The following is a 20539-nucleotide window of genomic DNA, read 5'->3' on the forward strand; positions in this document are numbered from 1 at the left end:
TTCTGGTCTTGAAATTATTTTGAATTCTATTTCAAGTACATCTCACCAAAATTGATCTAACTTTTGATACACGACTCCAAATCGAGTCAAGTATAGCTAGGAAGAAATTTTGTGGACAATGGGACACACCTAGACCTAAATTTTAGAGTTATTTTTTTAGGTTTCCTAATTTCAAACTTTTAGGGTACCCAAAACTAGTTTTTAGAAACAAAAAAATTCACAGATTCCTAACTTCTAAGAGACCTGATTAGAGGCAAAAAGGGTTAAGTTGCACTAAGCGAAGGAGAGCTTGTGAAGGACTATCCTCAGAGTGTTGAGTGATCCTTGACCATGAAAAATCATCCAACACCAGGGTTATTTGTTTCACTCAGAGACATAAAAATTTTCAAGAAACGTTGCGATGCCTTTGAGAGTGAGAATTGGCGAATACCTGGAGGAAAGGCATCCTCTAATCGACAAACCGAATTTGAGATTCATCAAAGGCAATAAAGCTATGATAATTCTAACAAATTATTCTCAATAGGGCTTGTATAGATTTACAAACCGGAAGTTGTATATCCTCTACAAGTGTGTAGAACCCAATGCTAGAGGGTTGACGACCCTTAAGAACCTCTATAAATTTACGTATACAAATTCCCACGGAGTGTAATTTTTTAGTGTAGATAAGTATTGATGTGAGTACAAATTTGTTGATCCAATTGACCTAGAACTATACACATACAAGGGTACTCTACTAACTTCCATCCAAGGACTATACCAGAGCACATATCAGAGAGGATTCCACTAGGATTTTCTCCAAGACAAGAGGAGAGAACGAGAGACATCTTTTCAAGAGAAAACAAATTGGTTAGATTAGTGACTAAACAACAACAATTAAGACCATATCAAGTGGCTCAATGTGTGAAGACAAAGTACAATGAGTTGGAGGATCCATATGCTCATGTCTCACTTTTCAAACAAGTTTTGAGGGCTGAAACATTTCCATACTCAATATGAGGGATCTAGGCTCACATTGGAAGGAACATCCTTGACTTGGTTCAAGCCCACTAAAAAGAGATGATTTTCCCAACATAGCACAACTCTACAAGAATTTGTAGGTGAGCTCTCCAAAAGGGGATCAAACACAACACAGTGCCCCAAATCTACGCTTTCAAACAAAAAGGGAAGGAGAGAGTGAAGGAAGCTTTTCTTTGATTCAAAAAATACATCGAGAGATGTCCTGTGAGAGAGCTACCACAACATGAGAGATTGTGAATTCTTTTCATTGAGGTATTAAAGTACAAGACCCTTAGAAAGGACCTACGTTTTCAAGGACGCACAACGTTTGAGCATGTCACTATAGGAGCTCTTTATCTAGTTGACAATTGCAAGGCCTAGGAAGAGGTGACTGAAGAGATAGACAATGAAAATAGTAGTGCCTCATCCCTGAAGAGAAAACCCACAACAAAGCAAGATGTTCAGCCTCCCACGGTGCAAAGCTTTGATCAAGTAGTTGAAGAGGTGATTATAAGAGTTAATCAAGTCTACATACAGAACCTGAATGTACGACAACCACATTTGAGGAGATGTAATACTTATGGAACGGATCACGATTCACCCCACTCCATGGTGTAGCACTCAACGGAAGCTGCAACAAATTCTAGGGCAAAAACCACCTCTTTTGAATGATAGTAGAGTAGTAGCCAACTACACTCAGCCAATGCATTTGCCACAACTCACGAGAAATCACTACTCCATGGATGTGGATACACTCATGCTCATAGGCAATTAGGAGTATGGGTTGAAGAACATTCTTATTAGGCAAGAACAACCATCGGCTGAATCACCAACTATGAAACAACAAGGTCCATGCTATGAATGTGGAGGTGACCATTGGACACAAGGTTGACCAAACAAGGGTCAATGAATAGAATTATTTGTATTCTGTGAATGTTGTGGGAGAGACCATCTACTCCAAAACTGTGTTAAGAATCCAGATTACAAAGGGAAAGCACTAATAAATATTGTGGATGTGATGCCTTCTTCAAACAGATCTGAGGTAGAACCTGCAATTCCTTTAAAGGTAATGACTCAAGATCAAGCTCAAGAAGCTTCCAGAGATGAAATCAATGAGGAGGAACCCACATTGCCTATTCGAACAGAAATCAAGAACTTATCGATGAGAACAACAGGAAAATCATGGAAAACCAAAAGGGACAAAATGAAAGCAAAGAGGTTGTAGAAGAAAGATTCTTTGGAAACTTAAGTGAACCAAACAAAAGAGTTGCTTAGATGAGAGCAAGATAGCAAGAAAAACACAAAGGGATATGAAGATTCAGAGCTTTGACTTAAGTGGTCGAGTCTTGGCCGAGAAAGTCTTTGAGCCATTAGATGAAATTTGCAAGGCCTATGAAGCGAGGCTAAAACCCTATCAGACCCAAGAGCTTATATGGCTAAGGTATCCTCATCCAGGGTATAAAAAAAAGAGGTTGCAAATTTGAAGGAGCTCATCTAGGCGGCCCAAGCTCTTATGGAACCATATGTTCTAGATGCTCCAAAAAAGGAGGTGCTAATCCGCAAAAAAGTCCAAGAAATGGAGAACCAAGCTATTGTAAATAGAGACCAGGAAGAGTTGGAAGTTGACGCGCCTTTAGATACAAGGGAAGTAGCCAATACCACAGACGGGGTGGGCTCACAAGTAGTGATGCCAATTCTGGAGGTGGAATAATCGTGGCCACATTCCTTATGGGAATCCATTAGAAACCAGAACGATGGTAGAGTTACTTTATAGTTAGTACCTATTCCTGAGATATACTCACCTCAAGAAGGAAGCTCTACAAGGAGAAATCTTATCTATTAATAAAAGGCGAACAACTCAACTAGGATTAAAAAAAATAGCAAAAGACAAAAAAAGAAGACCTTCCAAGCAAGCAACACAACAAGTTTGGGTACCAAAGTCAGACGCTCGTCAAGCTACCCAAGAAAGACATGTGAAGCAATAGACGATTCCAATCAAGCTACTTGAAGCACAAAGATTTTATGAAGGTAACACTCAAATATGGTTACCAAAAATTGTATCTCAATCTGGAACAACCAAGAAAAATCATGCAGCACAAGCTTCTATCCAAAGACGAGCAATGACAACGAAAAGCCAACTGAAACCAATTGCAACCAAGGCTGCTACAATCTCTAGATGGATACCTTGTCATAAACTCCAAAATGAAGGCTTCTACAAACAAAATCATTATATATGGATACCAATGTCGTGCCGCTCCACTTCCATGATAGAAAAAAGGGCTAGGGGATGCAAGTTTACCTTCTTTAAAGCCTATATGCATAACGAGTGTTAGGTTTAATGGCCATGTGGCCGATCGCCCATCACTAACTGCACTACTAACCCTAAGTGTACAACTTTACACTTGAGTGAGCCTCTAACACTACGTAAAATGTGTATTGTGCCTTAGTGCGTAAGATTTAAAAAAAAGAAAGGGGGCACGCAGTGTGTGTTGGCTCTCCCCCTCCAACCCGTGTGTGAGGCTATGGTGGTGTGTGTGTGAGTGTGTGTGTGCGATTCATCTTCCTCTTTTGTTGTGCTCTCGGCTCCTCTCCTTCATCTGGTATCAGAGCTGTTTCATCCCCAAAATCGCTTTTACGTGCACACACTTTCAAGAGTGTAAATAGGGTTCCGACTTCGGCATCGGCGACAAATTCAACATTCCAAGAGAGTTTCCATCAGGTGTTGTAATAGAGCTTATTTTGCAAAATTTTGATAAATATATTTTTTTGGAGTAAAGTTTGTTCATTCGAACATTTTTCCACAGTATAGGACTTCATTCAAATCGTTTTTGTGAAGTTTCAAATTTTGACCCGGGACACCTCTCGGGAGCCAAATTTTGAGGGTGCTATGGTCAAAATTTTAAAAAGTTTTGTATGAAGAAATTATAGTCCTCAACACGAGGAAAAATATTGCTTCCTTGAGTTTTTCTAGATTCCTTCATTTTGATGCCCATTTTAGCTTGTAGATTAGAGAAAAAGTGAGAAAATGCTGTTTTAAGCTGTTTTTGTAGAAATTGTTGACTTGCAGGTAAATTTTTGGCCAAATTGAGCAGGATATGGATTTTTTGCATCACACGACTTTCGAAGAGCTCGAGGAGACGAACATATTCATAGGAGACAGCTCAGGTCAAATTCTGAATCGTTTGGGAGTTACGGATTGTTGAAGAAAAAGTTTATAAATTTGTTAACTCTCGTGTGGGTTGCGTTTCTGTGGTTCTTGTGCATCTGAGTGGACGCCTCTTTCCGAGCCTATTTTTGGGCCGCTTTTCTAAAGACTGGAGGAAGGTTGAAAATAGCCACTTTTTGGCATGAAGAAGAAAACCCATATGCAGAAGGAGACTATTCTACTGTGATGGCGCATTGAGATTGTGATTGAGAGTGAGAGTGAGAGTGCGATTGAGAATTTTTCACAAGATTGAGAGTGAGATAGCTCGGGGGTGGTTGGGAGGTTTGACACGAGCTACGTTCTTCTTGTTCCCGTGAATTGATATCAATACAGATCTTTAATTTTCTACATCTACTTTGTGTACTTTCAAATTTCTGTTATTCAGTTGTTGTACTCTCGTGTCTTGTTTTACAGGTATCCTGGAGTTTTACCCCCCTTTCAGAGCCATTCGTGCCATCAAAAAACTCATTCAAGCTACGGTTCAACAACAGCTAAAATTTTCAGCCCTCTTTTGGTAGTTTGTGTTGTAGAGTTTCCATGGCCATTACAGGTACCATTGTTGCAGTCTCTTCCATCTACGAAAGCGCACGGCTTACTCAGGAGTATATAGCCTCTTTCAGAGTGGCCTCATACAGACACATAGAGTGGGAGTTTGACGGCATTGTCTTCTTCGACTACATGTATAGATACAGATACATAGTGCGGCTTGGTTAGCTTTCTTTGTGCTTCTCAGTCTTGATCTTAACTTTGGCTGCAAAAACAACACGGTGGTCAACAACAACCAGAGACGAGGAATCTATTAAATCAAAGCTCCTTGCACTACGATGCGATGGTCAACAACAACCAAGGATGATGGATTCGACAACCCTAAACCCCTCCCTGCAGTACGACACGGTGGTTAGCAACAACCAGCGATTAGGAATCTATTTTTTAAAATTGATCTTCTAATAGTGCGATGCAATGGTCAGCCAACAACTAGGAAGAAAATATGTAAGCTAGCTAACTCCTCCCTGGAGTGCGACTCAGTGTGTTAAGCAACAACCAGGGACAAAAAGTCTAATCGAATAACCTAAGCTACTCCTTGCAGTGCGAACAGAGGTCAACAACAGTCAAGGATGAAGCGTCTAAAGTCTAACCCTCCTTGCAGTGTGTCACGAGGATCAACACCTCAAGGACGGGTGTCTAAACCTGCAAAGTAAAGATGAGGTGTCAGTAAAGCTCCACAACAACAACGCTAGTAAAAAACAAAATGTAAACTAACATTGAGGTGAGAAAAGCTCCACAACAACAGTGTTAGCACACAGAAATTGAAAAAAAAAGTACAAAAAAAATTATCTGCTTTGTATGTCTCGGCACGGGCATGCTCTGCTCGCTCTATCCCTGCTCTCTCTCTACTATCCTCTCTCTCTCTCTATCTCTCTCTAGCAATTGTCTATCTCTCTCTAACAATCGCTATCATGGCAGTTCGTTTGAAGTGCCATGACCCCCCTTTTTATAAGCCCAACAATATTTCAATCGAACTATTATTTGATCGAAATATAGTTCGATCGAAGTACATTTTATTCGGATATACGTGTACTATACAAATATACATCGTATAACTACGTAATATACGTACAATTTTTAATATATGGGCATATAAATGAAACTTAGCATATTATCACAAAACTGCAAAGGTTAATCTAGAAACCCCTCTGAAGGGGTACATGCATCACAAAGCTCTTCTGTACTGTTATAACCATCTTCTTTAAATCTGCCCAAAAAACCATCAATTATGGAATCTTCTTCTACAAAAACAGAATTTGCAAATATATTGTTAGGAGCAACCATAGGCTCATCGGCATTCTCGGTCTCATCTTTTGTTGGCTCCACAATCTCTATCACTTCATCAACTGTTGTACTGCTTGGCTATAGTACTGATAGATCCATTAGGAGGTAAGCTCCATGTGAGAAATCTTTGAAAAAAATTCATCTATTTCTGTTTCAGCATTAAATTCATAGTTTACCTTTTCAAGGTTGCTCAAAATATAGAAGAAATGTGCTCCCAAAATTCATCATAGTTGAGGAGCTACATCTGATTCCCTTCACCTTTTATGCAGAAAACTTGGCTTTATTCAATAAACTCTTTTATTTCCAGATCTAGAATCCTTGAGCGTTTACAAATAAATTCCGCTGCAAAATAGTCCCAACGTGTGGGATATGCTTCTACCAGTACTTGAACCTGCTTTTTAAAATATGAGTTTACAATCTCTTCAAAGTTGCAATCATCGGATTTTGTGGAACATTTTGGCTCTTCATCTCAGCCTTAGAACATGCAATAAAACATTCTAGATCTGAAAATTATGATATTATTCCTGTACAACATCAAGTGCTAGCTCTACAGCATCATCAATCTACTTTTTAATTTGCATGGCTTTGGCTTCCTGCAGACATCTCTGAACTAATTCCATCATTTTTGGCAATTTTGCAACTGCTATAGCTTTATCAAATCTATTGGAATTGAAATTGTCAATAATATGCTTCAATTGTTTTGGCATCTCCATCTTCAACCTCCCACCCCGGCTCGGTTTTGCGTGTCGGGTTCACCAATATGTAGGGGGTTTAATATTTTGAAAGGTGAGCAGGACAACACCGGGCTACTAGCTTGAAGAAGAGAGAGGGAAGATATGTACCACACCACACAAGTGCCTAATATCCTCTCCAAAAGGAGAGCGCACAAACAAAGTGGTACGAAACTTGCCCTTGGTGAAATGTGAACTGCTAATATCTCGACAATGAGAGCTTTAATTTTTGATCTGAAAAGAGCCACACGCTCCACAACATGAGCGCTTGGGCCCATGCATTCAATTTATCTTTGATCCTTCCTCTACAATTGCCCAATAATTTGGTACATATATGCAAACCATCTCGACTTCAAACTACCATAACTTCTTTAGCCGTAAAGACAGGATGGTAGAGCACCTTGAGTACTGCAATTCTAATCCGTAAACTTCCATTTTTAATCACCTCATAAATACCCACTTTTAGAATTAAAAACATAGGTTTTGGCCCTTTAAAGCCGCATTGGACATACACTTAGCATCAAATCTTGCCTCTTATCAAGCCTTGGCCACTGCTCAGTGAAGGAGAGGATCTGGGAGCATAGCAAAGAGGAAGATGAATTGTGAAGGAGAGGATCTGGGAGCATAGCAAAGAGGAAGATGAATTGTGCACACACACACACACACACACACAACCACCATATCCCCACACATAGGTTGGATAGGGAGAGCCAACACACATTGTGTGCCCCCTTTATTTATTCTTAATCTTACATGCACTAAGGCACAATATACATTGTACTTAGTGTCAGTGGCTCACACAAGTGTATAGTTCTACACTTAGGGTTAGTAGTAGTTAGTGATGGGCGATCGGCCACATGGACATTAAACCTAACATTCTCCCACTTGATGGCGAATGTGGGAGACCATAAGAATAAAAGAGAACCACTCTTCACCCAATGCCCATCAACTCACACATTGCTAAAACTGATGGCTGGAGAGACTTTTAGTGAGTGCATCTGCTGTGTTCTCTGACGTAGGAGTCTTCACTAAATCAAGGCTCTTGTTTGCCAGGCATTCAAGACTGAAGTGATAATGCAAATCAATGTGTTTTGTTCTAGAATGAGACACTGGATTGATAGCCAAGGCAATATCACTCTAGCTGTCACAATGAAGAACTGGTGTACACTATTTCAATCCAAGATATTTCACTAGGCAAGGAAGCCAAATAGATTCTTTGCATACCTCACTTAGTGCAACATACTCTGCCTCTGTGGTAGAAATGAATGTATAGTCTTGAAGAATGGATCTCCCAGAAATAGCAAAACTAGCAAATGTGCCTCTTGTTGATTTACAAGACGGTCAGCACAGCCTGCATAATCAATGTCTACAAATCCTTGAATGGATGACTCTCCACGACCATAGCATAATTATCTATCTACATTGCCACTCAAGTATTTGAGAATTGACTTGACAGCATCCCAATGCTTTTTACCAGGGTTAGACATAATTCTGCTGACAACTCCCATTGCATGTGAAATGTTAGGTCTTGTAGCCACCATGGCATACATGAGACTACTGAGGCGGTCCGGGGCGGGCAACAAGAAGAGTGGCCTCTAGACACCCTTCAAGGCTCCTGTGCTGCTCAATGGGGCTGGGGCACAACACAACACAAACCAAAACAACAAACCCACAGCCAAATCCCAACTACACAAGGGGCACCACCTAGTTTAAGAGCGAACTAGGACGCAAAAGAGGAGAATCGTTAGAGCAACCCACAAACAAGCAAGGAATTTACACTAACCCTAACACCAATGGAATACTCTCACACCCTAAAACACGAGAGAGAGAGAGAGATAGTGCTCGGGCTGCTTTGAAACGTATCGGCAATGATCAAGCAAACACAACTATATATTTAAGAAAGAGAGAGAAAGGGGGAGGGGGTGCTTGTTGCATTAATACCTTCTTACAAATCTGTCATGACAAATCAAAGTGAAATTAGTATTTGTTCAACATAGCTTGCGTAAATTTCACCACAACACATCACAAGAAAAGCCACCCCAATCACTGTCTTAAAGCCAGGGGAGTCCTCTCCACCCTGTCGCCCTCTTACAGTATGTGGGATTTATGGCTAGGTTGATGACAACACCAGAGAACAAGCTATCAAGAACTTAACAAAAAACACCAAGACACTTACGCATCATTGTTGTCCATTACTTCACGTTGGAAGGGAGACAAAATATCCAAGCTTAGTCCAAATCCACCCTCCTTGATTCAGCAAATGTTGGGCTTACACTAGTAGGAGAAATGATAGATTTCCTACTCTCAATTGAATGATCACTCTCTCTCTTACAATGGCATAGAGTTCCCTTGCTAATCCCCTATTACAACACATGCACATGCATAAGACAATGAGCTTCCACTCAAGAGCTCCTTCTAGAGAGGTTGAGCTTGGCTTCTCAAGCTATAGCATAGTGCTCTTGCTTATGGCTCCCCCTTTGTGCTAGCTACACCCTCCTTTTATAGCAATTTTGAAGGCTAGGGTTACTCCTCTAACCATGGTTGGGTTAGATTTTCAGCAATTTATCTAATTTCTTTTGCTTGGAATTATCAAGAAGTTGGTGAGGAAAGAGAGAGGAGAGAAATGGAGGTGATAGGACTTTTCATAGTGGGTTAGTGTTAGTAGAGTTAGTATTAATTTACAAATGGAATTGGATATTTACAATGGGAGTATCCATATAGGATACAAATAAGGAAGAAAAAAAACTCTTAAGAGGTAAGAAAAGGTGGCTTTCTTACAAGGTTGATGCTCCAAGTGTCTTGAGTAGGGCCGATTTTGACGCTTGTTGACGGTCCACTAGCTTTGACGGTACATTTCTTCTCCACTCTTGACCTTCCTTGAGAGACAAGGTAATTGAAGCTGAGTAATCAACCACCATGATGCTGTCTTTTAAGAGAAGAGGATGAATTTTGTGGTTTTTTTATAGATATGGGTAAATTGGAGGAGGAAAAATGAGACTAGGTGGTCAATTTTTGAATGGAATTGTGTGTGGGAGGTATGAGTTCACCATGGTTTCTCTTATTCTTCAAGGTTGAGGAGAAGGTGAGTAGTGTGCAGAGAGGAGTGGTGAGAAAGATGGGGATGATGAGTGGAGAAGTGTGTGTGAAAGAGGAAAATGATAAAGTGGAAGAGAGAGTGTGGCTGCATAGCATGGGAAAACTGGGGTCCACTAAAAAAATCATAGCTCACAGCTCGTAGCTCAAAAAAATATGAAAAACTTTGAGGCAAAAGTTCAGCTCACGAGCTACAACTTTTGTTTGTATCACCTTTTCAAATTCGGAGAGCAAGTGAACTTTAAAAATTCAGCAAAACTGACCGTTTTTTTCCACTGCACAAGGTCTTTGTGGGGTCCTTCTTTGGATGATTCTTTTGAATACCTCCAAGAGTGAGCCCTCCATAGTGCATGTATGCATGCCACCTACCCTTGACCTTATTTGGTAGGTCTATAATTGAAGATATTGTTGAGATTAGGATATAAGTGAATAGTACAACTAAGAAAATCAAATATTGAGGGGTCTAAATATATGTACATGTCAAATATAAATAATATAAGTGGAAAAAATATAAAGGGGTCAAAAGAGATCTCTCTCATTATGAGGCTACCATAAAAGGATAAATATTTTTGGTGTTCTAATTGAAAAAAAAAAAAATAGATGTAGGAAGGAAAAAATCACAATAGTGAAAAAATATACACATAAATAAAACTACTTTTTTTGGATTTTTGTTGGGGTGGAGTTACACCAAATATAAGAGAAGCTTAGATGAAAATATTTCTATATGGAATAAAGAGTATGAAAAATGATAAGAAAAAATTGTGGTAATGGTGAGGCAATGTACAGAGCATAAATAACACACACCTAGGTAGAAATATTTAAATAAATACCAAAATAATTATGAAAAAATATTTTATTTAGGCCCTATATACAAAGAAATATTTACATATGCATGGGCCATAATATACTTATATTTTTTATATTTTTTATTTATTTTTATTTTTTTGGCTCAACTAGCCCAATGACTAGCTAGTTGAGTGTTTTTTTAAGAAGATATGGGAAAAGTCCCGTGACTCACGCACGCCTATGTACAGTGAAATGGTAGGGATAGCCACAGTGTTTGGGTGATTTTGGTAGGGTGAGGTAACTCATTGTGGCAATTACAAAGAGCCGAAAAACGGCTATCATTAGCCCTCCCCCTGGATGATGGTATATTCATGTACCATCATAGAGCATCGTTTCCAAAGAGAGTGCTTCAGAGTCCTTGACGAGATTTTTATTGTTTGGCCCCTCAGAATTTTGGCTAGAGTTACACTCATGCTTCATGTAACAATACTTACATGAGACAGTGGCCTTTTGACAGATCTTTGGTAGATCCTTTGGTAGAAGGCGACTCAAATAGGGCTTCAAGCGATACCCGTTTACTTTCCTGGAGTGCTCTTTACCATTCAAGTCCATAAGCTGATAGTAACTTGAATTGAAAGCCTTCTTGACTATGTATGGCCCTTGCCATCTTGTTTCAAATTTGGCATCAAAACGATTATCGAGTCGATTGTCATACCTTAGCACAAGATCTCCTTCATTGATGCCTTTGTCCTTCAGTTTCTTGTCAAGCTTCTCCTTTGTCTGTGTGGCTTTCCTCTTATAGCACTCGTATGCTGCTTCTCTTTTCCCCTCAAGCTCAGCTAAGGTAAGAAGTCGATCCATCCATGCTTCTTGATCATCTTGTGCTAATTTGCCATGAAGTCGCATTGTTGGAATGTTTAGCTCGATTGGCTGCAAAGCCTCTTGACCATAGACCAAGTGAAATGGTGTGAACTCCGTGGCTTCCCTATATGTGGTTCGATACGCCCACAAGGCACCATCCAAGAAGTCATCCCACAACTTTGTCTTGTTTTTCACCATCTTTCTAATGATGCCTGCAATGACACCATTAGCGTTTTCTACCAAACCATTTGATTGGGGATAGTAGGGTGTACTGTGATGATGTAGAATGTGAAGTTCTTCACAGACTTCTGTGAGCAATCCCTTTCTAAACCCTGGACCATTATCAGAAACAATCTCCAAAGGTGTGCCAAATCTACAACAAATGTGAGTGTAGACGAATTTGCTCACTGTCTTCTCATTTACCTTTGCCACACTTTGTGCTTCCACCCACCTAGTCATATAGTCTACAGCCACCAGAATGTAGAGTTTACCATTTTTTGTCCTAGGCAGAGGACCCATAGCATCAATGCCCCACTTTTCAAACGGTCCATTTGCAAGCACGATTTGCCTTGGACCATAAACCAATCTTCTATTCCCATTTACCTGACAATTGTGATAACTTTTACACCAATGTTGGATATCCACATGCAGACTTGGCCAAACATACCCCGCAAGCAAAATCTTCTTCACAGTTAATTCTTGGGCAAAATTGCCACCACATGCTTCTTCATGCAAACCTTTTAGAATGGCTGGAATTTCCTCAATAGTTGGTACTCTTCTGCATACTTGATCCCTCCCTCTTTGATATAGGGAGCCTTCTAGGAAGAGATATACGCTTGCCTTCTTCATGAGTCTCCTCTTCTGAGACTTCGTGAAGTCTTGTGGAAACTCGCCCTCCAAAATGTAGCTAATAATGGGAGTCAATGACTCCAATCCCTGGTATCTCGGTTGCTTGACGGTTGCTGCCACCATGATGACCTGCACTTCTTTATTTACACATGCAACGGCTTGTTGTGCAAGTAAATCAGCATCTTCATTTTGTTTCCTAGGAATATGATATAATTGCACCTCCTCAAATTGATTAAATAGCCTACGAATGGCATGAACTTTTGTCCTTAAGCTTTCATTCTTGCATGCCCAAATGCCTAAAATCTGTTTAACAATGAGAAGTGCATCTCCTTTTACCATGAGACGTTGTATCCCTTGGCCAATGCACATCTTCAAACCATGAAGTAGAGCGTCATATTCTGCTTCATTGGTTCTAGCTGAACTTGGTAGATTGAACTTCTCTTTCATGACCACCTCTCCACTTGGGTTGAGCAACACTAGCCCTCCCCCTGCTTTTCCTGTGGCTCGACGAAAAGCTCCATCAAAGAACAAGGTAAAAGCATTAGGAATACTTTTTGGTGGTGGCAATGGTAGGGTCTTTACTTCAGGCACCTTAATCTCCTTTTCGTGCACCCTATAAGTGAGAATCCCTGCCAATTGTGCACGCACACTATCTTCTACCTTGAAAGAGTATTGAAACTCTTGCAACTCCATAATCCACTTTGAGATCCTAGTACTAAGATTCATTTGAGATGACACCCAAGGGAACAAATTTTCTGCAGTGAGAATTACAAAAGGTTTTGGTAGCAGGTAGGATCTAAACTTTCTCACCGCAAACATGAGAGAAAGCATCATGAGTTCTGCTTCTGTGTAGTCTCTCTCCAAAGCATTCATGACCCTACTAGCAAAGTAGATGGGTCGCATCCTTGTACTGTGGGGATCTTGTTGTAGCAACACAGCACCAATTGTTTCCCTTCCAACACTAGAGCTAACAAAGAATGTGTACTCCCAACAAGGAGGCATGAGTGTTGGTAGCTCTGACAAAATGACTTTAATGTTACAAAAATACTCTTTAATCTCATCAGACCATGCAAATTCTACTTGTTGTGTTAACTTTTGCAAAGGATGAAGCAACTCCGAGGCTAAGTGAATGAAGCGTGACATATACTTCACCTTCTGAATGAAAGAGATGACCTCCTTAAGACTCTTGGGTGATGGTAGCTCAATAAGAGCCTTTGCCTTTGAAGGATCCACCTCAATGCCTTTATAGGAAACCTTGTGACCAAGCAAGATCACTTCATCCTCAGCTATGTGACACTTGTCGGGGTTGAGTTGACCTCCCATGTCATAGAGCTTCTTTAAACCTTCTTCTACCCTTTGTAGATGCAATGATTTTGAGCTATAAATGAAAAAATCATCAATAAAAACCCTAATGGACTTTCCAAAGAATGCTTGAAACACCCTGTTCATGAAGCGTTGGAAAGTTGCAGGAGCATTTGTCAGGCCAAATGGCATGACTCTAAAAGCATAACAGCCCCAAGGAGTGATAAAGGTTGTTTTCAATTGATCCTCCAATGCGATACCTATTTGAAAGTAACCCGAGTAGCCATCACACAAAGTGTACTTCTCATGACCAGCTACTTCATTTAGTATCTCATCCTGAAATGGGAGGGGAAAGTGATCTCTTTTTGTTGCCTCATTAAGTGGACGATAATCCACACACACCCTCCACTTGCCGTTTTTCTTAGGAGTGACAACAACGGGAGAGACCCACTCTGAATTCTCCACTGGATAAATGAAACCTGCTGCTAGAAGCTTCCTTACCTCCTTGAGTAGAGCCTGCTCCTTAATGACTCCTAGCCTTCGTAGCTTTTGAGCCTTAGGTGTGGCCTCTGGCTTCAACTCAATCTTGTGTTGAACAACATCTACTCCACGTACATCGGTGTAGTCTTTAGCAAAAAGCTTCGGAAATTTCCTTAGCACACATTTGAACTCCTCTCTTTCATTCTTTGTAAGTCTTGTAGACAACATACCTTCTAACATTCCTTCATCTTCCACCTTTTGGTTCTCTTGGGAACCTACCTCTTCCAAACCTCGAGAAGAGGTCTCCTGGTTGTTTGGCTTAAACCTTACCCCCATGACTTCAATGGAGGACTCCTCTTCAGTAATGCTGCCGCTACTTTCTTCTTCTGAAGTGTTCTCAGTCCAATCTTCTTCCGTCTCACTTCGAGATGATTCTTCATGGAGCTCCTCTTGGCGTTGCTCCTTCATGTCAAAGACAACCTTCTTGTGATTGTCATTCTTGCAAATTAGCTTTCCACTCTCCCAATCCTGCAAAGCTCGCATTTTCATTAGCCATGGTCTTCCTAGGATAAATGGATAACCACTTCCCTTGGTCGACATAACATAAAAATCCACCGCTTTCTTAATGCCAAAGGCCTCTACAAAGACATTTTTACAAATCCCTACACACCTATCCTTGCTATTGTTTGCCATCTTGACTTTGATTTCAGGTGTCTCATGGATGTGCATGCCTAGTCTTTGCATGAGTCCCTCTGTCATGATGCAAATTTGTGCACCCCCATCCACTAGACCTTTCCTAACCAATCTTCCTTTGATGTAACAGTCTAGCACCGGTGTAATGTCCTCATTCATTTCAGCTTGTGCAATTTTTACAACAGGCACACTCTCTTTTACCTTTCTCCTACTGCTAACTGCCCTTGTTAAATCCCTCCTTACTTGTGGACATAATGCAAGAAATTGAGGCCATGAAATATCAGGACCCTTACCTCTCATGTCTTCCAACAAGTTGTACGGAGCCATACCATGTCCAAGAGGGAAGTCTTGGAGGTTGATACGACGTCGAGTCCTCTTGGTTTCCTTGGTTTCCTTTGCCTTCTTGCCTTGTCCATGGTCACTCTGTGATGTGACTCCTTCTTTCTCTTTACCTTTTCGTCGGCCACGCTTAATGCCATTGGCTTCCATGTCAACCTCATTTGAATTTGTCACCTCTACCACATGCACATTTGGATCTGGCAAAGGTGGAACTCCTTCTACCCCTTGTGGAGGTGGTCTTGGTCCATTTGGCCTTTGTAGAAGCCTTGGTTGTTGACCAGCTCCTTCTTCTGCATTCATCACTGGGTAATTCAAGTTAGGTCTCCCTGGCTCTCCACGGGGCCAAGGACAATTATACATCCCATGTCCAGACTCTCCGCAATTCCAACATTGCAAAACTCTCCTAGTTCGTGACTCTCTCTCTTCTAACTTCTTTGCTTGTCCCTTTGGACCTACAGCTTGTGCAAGGTGAATTGACAGGCTGCTTAAAGATTCATTTAACTTCTCAATCACTTCAGCCGATACCTCAGGAAGCTCCCTAGATGTTGATGCTTGTGACTTACCTTTGGGTCTAAGACCTTCTATTGGAACCTCTCCCCTTAAGCACTTGAGTTTCCTATACTTCTGAGCAGCCCTAGTTTCCGCTGCATCAAAAGTAGCAGGTGTACCCGCCTCAACTTTTACCTTAAGGTCAGGAAAGAGTCCGGCTACGAACCTCTCCTTCTTTAAAAATTTTGCACCATCACCAGGGTTAGCAACATTTCGTATCCATAGAGCCCAAAGACGTAGAAACTCTTGCTTGTACAAGTAGTAGTCATCTAAGTCTTTTTGCTTATGAGAAACAATGTCTTGCCATAGTTTTTGAGTGTTTTGGGGATCAAAGAAGTATCTCTTAAAACGATTCAAAACTTCTGTGTAATTCCCCTTAACTTCCTCAGGCAAAGAGTCAAACCAAGTACTAGCATCTTTCCTAAGGACCACCTCAAACATTTCTACACGTTCTTGATCGGTTACTATCCTCTTGATACGGCAAGACATCTTGAAATTTGCTAAAAATAATTCTACATCCTCTCCAGGCTCTCCAAAGAAAAGAGGATATCCAGACATTTGGCGTTGGCTCTCCATTATTATGAAAGATTACAACACGAGTTACGATAAGGGATACAATAGAGATTTAGAACCACTCGCCTGCAAATGAAGAAGTAAGAAAATACCACTCTAGGTTTTCTTCTTCAGCTATCCAAGCTTCAATAAGGTCTCGATTTGTTTGATCAAAACAAAAATGTAGACTATTGATGAGCTCTAAGAAGGGTTGAAATTCTTCAAAGCTAAGGCGATAAACAGAAATCTCTAGAACTTCATTTTCTGGATCCAAAAGAGCAACCACGTCCCAAGTGATAAATTGCACTTGCTCTACAATTCCCAACGCACAAGCGGTTTGTATAAAAACTAGATCTTCATGCTCGTCGAAGGCCGTGAGAAAGTAGCAATTGACTAGGAGCTCCTTTCCTTCGAGTTCCACACAGTCGGAGTGAGGCAACCTTCTCACAATTTCATAAAGAACATCCTCTTCAAGTCCAATCAAGTTTGCAAGATTTAAAAACTCCACTTGTGCTACAAAATTCCTGGACAAAAACTCCTTAGGATTATGGTTAAATCATTCAAAAGCATAAAGAGATTTACAATGTCTCTATGAACAAAGTGTCATAGAAGGTAGAGAAGGATGAGAATTCATACAAATTTGCAATCTTGTCTATGCTCTCTTTATTAAGACAAGCTTTGAATAGCTCCCTATCTCCTTTGTTGAAAGCGAAAGGAAGACTATTAATAAGACGCAAATGAGGGAAAAATTCACCAAATGTGAGTCTATGAAGCATGAACTCTGGTCGCAAGTTTCCTGAAGAGTCTTCCTCAATGGTGAAATGCACTCGCCAAACGCCAAATTTCACTCTATTTACCAATCTTAGGGCACACACTAGTTGGATGAATGCGCGGTCTTCCTTAGTGCCCAACAGCAAGAGGAAAATGGAATCCACGCGTAGGACCTTCCGTCTTAACTTCACCACCCTCTTGTTATGAGGGAGACGCCTTACTACTTGCTCCTGCAACTCAATTGGTAATAGAGCTAGATCTCTAAGGATTGAACTTTCACTGCACACACATTCCCAGTTAGAACAAATGATCGTTTTTTTGTTTCTTGTAACAACTTGGACAAAGAAAAAACAAACATACACACTATTTTGCCGGGCTGCACTTCATTTTAAAATAAAATGAGCACATGTACATCAAAAGAAGTGTGGTAGTTGATGAGAGGTAGAATGACAGGGTTTGGTGATGCAAGAATTTCTCCTACTCTTTGGGCACCAAACATGAACACCATTCGTTGTTGAAAATGGATCTTTCTACTAATTGCAACGTTTATTCTAATGTGTGGAGTAAAATGAAAGGGAAAAACCTCTATTCTTGGGCCATTATCCATGGCCTATGCATGTCCTAATGCTTAAAATAACACAAAAATATAGACGTCCAAGCTAATATCGTACCTAATGAGAGGCAAAATAAAAGGATTTACCGAAGTGTTTATCTCGGCTAACATAAGAGGACCTAAAATTCTACGAATTACTCGCTGAAATTGCAACTTAGTACTAACAATTATGTGTACCTTTTGCCTTGCAATGGGAATGAAGGGATCATACAAATTCTCGTGATTCATGCAAGCTACTTGATTATGCTAAAGGTTGAGCCTTCACAAAACATACACAAGCCTGTCCTCCGTGGGGGCACCAATTTGAGGCGGTCCGGGGCGGGCAACAAGAAGAGTGGCCTCTAGACACCCTTCAAAGCTCCCGTGCTGCTCAATGGGGCTGGGGCACAACACAACACAAACCAAAACAACAAACCCACAGCCAAATCCCAACTACACAAGGGGCACCACCTAGTTTAAGAGCGAACTAGGACGCAAAAGAGGAGAATCGTTAGAGCAACCCACAAACAAGCAAGGAATTTACACTAACCCTAACACCAATGGAATACTCTCACACCCTAAAACACGAGAGAGAGAGAGAGAGATAGTGCTCGGGCTGCTTTGAAACGTATCGGCAATGATCAAGCAAACACAACTATATATTTAAGAAAGAGAGAGAAAGGGGGAGGGGGTGCTTGTTGCATTAATACCTTCTTACAAATCTGTCATGACAAATCAAAGTGAAATTAGTGTTTGTTCAACATAGCTTGCGTAAATTTCACCACAACACATCACAAGAAAAGCCACCCCAATCACTGTCTTAAAGCCAGGGGAGTCCTCTCCACCCTGTCCCCTCTTACAGTATGTGGGATTTATGGCTAGGTTGATGACAACACCAGAGAACAAGCTATCAAGAACTTAACAAAAAACACCAAGACACTTATGCATCATTCTTGTCCATTACTTCACGTTGGAAGGGAGACAAAATATCCAAGCTTAGTCCAAATCCACCCTCCTTGATTCAGCAAATGTTGGGCTTACACTAGTAGGAGAAATGATAGATTTCCTACTCTCAATTGAATGATCACTCTCTCTCTTACAATGGCATAGAGTTCCCTTGCTAATCCCCTATTACAACACATGCACATGCATAAGACAATGAGCTTCCACTCAAGAGCTCCTTCTAGAGAGGTTGAGCTTGGCTTCTCAAGCTATAGCATAGTGCTCTTGCTTATGGCTCCCCCTTTGTGCTAGCTACACCCTCCTTTTATAGCAATTTTGAAGGCTAGGGTTACTCCTCTAACCATGGTTGGGTTAGATTTTCAGCAATTTATCTAATTTCTTTTGCTTGGAATTATCAAGAAGTTGGTGAGGAAAGAGAGAGGAGAGAAATGGAGGTGATAGGACTTTTCATAGTGGGTTAGTGTTAGTAGAGTTAGTATTAATTTACAAATGGAATTGGATATTTACAATGGGAGTATCCATATAGGATACAAATAAGGAAGAAAAAAAACTCTTAAGAGGTAAGAAAAGGTGGCTTTCTTACAAGGTTGATGCTCCAAGTGTCTTGAGTAGGGCCGATTTTGACGCTTGTTGACGGTCCACTAGCTTTGACGGTACATTTCTTCTCCACTCTTGACCTTCCTTGAGAGACAAGGTAATTGAAGCTGAGTAATCAACCACCATGATGCTGTCTTTTAAGAGAAGAGGATGAATTTTGTGGTTTTTTTATAGATATGGGTAAATTGGAGGAGGAAAAATGAGACTAGGTGGTCAATTTTTGAATGGAATTGTGTGTGGGAGGTATGAGTTCACCATGGTTTCTCTTATTCTTCAAGGTTGAGGAGAAGGTGAATAGTGTGCAGAGAGGAGTGGTGAGAAAGATGGGGATGATGAGTGGAGAAGTGTGTGTGAAAGAGGAAAATGATAAAGTGGAAGAGAGAGTGTGGCTGCATAGCATGGGAAAACTGGGGTCCACTAAAAAAATCATAGCTCACAGCTCGTAGCTCAAAAAAATATGAAAAACTTTGAGGCAAAAGTTCAGCCCACGAGCTACAACTTTTGTTTGTATCACCTTTTCAAATTCGGAGAGCAAGTGAACTTTAAAAATTCAGCAAAACTGACCGTTTTTTTCCACTGCACAAGGTCTTTGTGGGGTCCTTCTTTGGATGATTCTTTTGAATACCTCCAAGAGTGAGCCCTCCATAGTGCATGTATGCATGCCACCTACCCTTGACCTTCTTTGTTAGGTCTATAATTGAAGATATTGTTGAGATTAGGATATAAGTGAATAGTACAACTAAGAAAATCAAATATTGAGGGGTCTAAAAAATATGTACATGTTAAATATAAATAATATAAGTGGAAAAAATATAAAGGGGTCAAAAGAGATCTCTCTCATTATGAGGCTACCATAAAAGGATAAATATTTTTGGTGTTCTAATTGAAAAAAAAAAAAAAGATGTAGGAAGGAAAAAATCACAATAGTGAAAAAATATACACATAAATAAAACTACTTTTTTTGGATTTTTGTTGGGGTGGAGTTACACCAAATATAAGAGAAGCTTACATGAAAATATTTCTATATGGAATAAAGAGTATGAAAAATGGTAAGAAAAAATTGTGGTAATGGTGAGGCAATGTACAGAGCATAAATAACACACACCTAGGTAGAAATATTTAAATAAATACCAAAATAATTATGAAAAAATCTTTTATTTAGGCCCTATATACAAAGAAATATTTACATATGCATGGGCCATAATATACTTATATTTTTTATATTTTTTATTTATTTTTATTTTTTTGGCTCAACTAGCCCAATGACTAGCTAATTGAGTGTTTTTTTAAGAAGATATGGGAAAAGTCCCGTGACTCACGCACGCCTATGTACAGTGAAATGGTAGGGAT

This window comes from Adiantum capillus-veneris, chromosome 19 (genome assembly GCF_014529385.1).
Source record: "Adiantum capillus-veneris isolate H3 chromosome 19, ASM1452938v2, whole genome shotgun sequence".
Classification (NCBI taxonomy): Eukaryota; Viridiplantae; Streptophyta; class Polypodiopsida; order Polypodiales; family Pteridaceae; genus Adiantum; species Adiantum capillus-veneris.